This window comes from Octodon degus, unplaced genomic scaffold (genome assembly GCF_000260255.1).
Source record: "Octodon degus isolate 3935 unplaced genomic scaffold, OctDeg1.0 scaffold00011, whole genome shotgun sequence".
In the NCBI taxonomy this organism is placed as follows: domain Eukaryota; kingdom Metazoa; phylum Chordata; class Mammalia; order Rodentia; family Octodontidae; genus Octodon; species Octodon degus.
In genome coordinates, this window is record NW_004524587.1 from 2,252,115 (window position 1) to 2,254,172 (window position 2,058).

General features: G+C 40.6%; 1 protein-coding gene across 1 annotated transcript in view; it reads left to right on the forward strand.

The window, feature by feature from the left end:
* Positions 1–2,058, forward strand: part of Maf (MAF bZIP transcription factor) — a 14,142-nt gene that overhangs the window by 1,557 nt on the left and 10,527 nt on the right. The window lies entirely within an intron of this gene.

The following is a 2,058-nucleotide window of genomic DNA, read 5'->3' on the forward strand; positions in this document are numbered from 1 at the left end:
AATAAATAAATAAATAAATAAATTTAAAATATCTATCAGAAGGGTTATATTTAGCCTTGATTTTCATTTGGGGGTGGCTAGAGGTCCCCCTCATTTCTGACCTCCATCAGAGCAGGAATCCTCTGTTGCATCGTAGGCTGATGTGAGAGTATTCTGGATATGTCTGTTGTTTTCAGTGCATGGAGCAATTTAGGAGAGAACTCAGCCACACTCAGGATGAAGATGAGAACTACAATGTGAAACAGAGCTAGAAGAGACACCTCTCCCCAGGCCCTGGCTAAAGAAATCCAGAAAACACCTCCTTCGGCATTCTTTCCTCACAACTCCAGAAGAATTAACCTTTTCTCAGGACTTTTTAGAACTGCATTTCTTTTCCAGGCCAGATTCCCGCTCAGCACTTCTGGCATGAGAGCTATGCATCCCCCGTTAGTAGGAGCACGAAGAGGACAGACTTCAGAGCTAGCCCTACCACCAAACCTGTGTCCTCCGAGGGACCAGGCAAAAAAGACACCACCTGCAGAAAGATTCTCCTATATCAGGTTTCTTTATTTTTTTAAAAAATCTCCTTTGCTTTTTTTAAAAGCAGATCTGAGCTGATGACAATAAAATCTTTGAAGGGTCCAATACCTTGGAGATAAACTCCCTCACTGGCGTAAGCTGTGAACCGGGTCCTAATTGAAAGAAAGGAAATACGAAGCCGGAGCACCAGGCTAGGCCCTGAAAGGAAACAGGAAACAGAGAAAAGGTGGCAAGCGGAAAATAGGCCCCGGCATTTCACATCTCTGTCTACTGCTGGAAACCACAGAAATCTTTAATCCCAGTGTTCACGTAGCCCTCAAAGTATTTATTAAATCAGTGCCTCCTGTCTGCCAGGCTGTGCTGGGGGTTGTCGGATGAAGAAGGAAGGGGACAGATCTGGGCGAAATCCAGTCCACCTTCCCAGAAAATATCAGGGTTTCTCATACCTCCTGTGCAAAACCAGTGTTTTATGAAAGGAAAAGCCCTGTGAAGACAAAAACAAACCAAATAAATACAAATAAACAGCTCCTCCCAATTACATCAATACTACTGACTTGAAACTGTGGTAGTCCACAGAAGTGGCCATGACTAATTGCCTTTTTGTCAGAGTCTACATTTCATACTGAGTTTACCCAGTCGATACCACGAACAGTGTGTAGGGAACCCAGAGCCTTCTCCAGTCTTTCCCCCCTTGCCCTCACCTGTCCTCATCTAAATGGTACTCTCGGAAGAAAGAAGCTGCTAGTGTCATCTGTCTACATTGAGCTCCCCGCCTCCCCCTGCTCCCCCGTAATGTGAGTTGTTCTCTAACTGCACCGGAAAATCAGAATTTATTGTACATATGTTTGCGTTCCACTTAATAAAAAAACCTATATTTTAAGATAAACTTTGTTAGTAATTCATGAGGTAAGTGACTATTTATGCTAATCAGGCAGAAATATATTCTCAAGCATAATGCATTACATAAATTTGAATGCAAAATGTTCAATTATGAAGTAAATACAGGTAATGCAAATAATAAATTGCCTCTAATAAAAATTATAAAAGATGTGTCTTCAAAGAGAGAGTGGCTTTAACTTACAACTGCGAATTGCTTAAAGAGAAAAGAATTAATAAATGCTGAATTACTCTGGTGATTATTTAGCACACAATTCACCTATTCATAACGACTCCTAGTAATCAGACTGTTGTTTTACATCCTGCAATAGGAGGCAAGACTGTTTCCTTAGCAATTTCCCCCTTATCAGATTATCTCGTCTGATTCTATTAATTTTCTTCCATGAATCTGCTAACAGTGATTTGTGATTTACTTACCCTGCTAACTGAAGACTGTTAAAAGGATTTATTTAACATTAGACCCGAGAACAGTGTGTGTCTTATCACTCAGTTACTCCAAAGAACTCTCTCTCTCAAATCAATTTAGTTGGTTGCATAGTGAATTTAGTGGACACTGGTTAGCTCTACACCATAAAAACCAGCTCCTAGATAAACAAAGAGATCTGATATTACCCTGGATACATCCTGTTCTCTTCAGGTTAT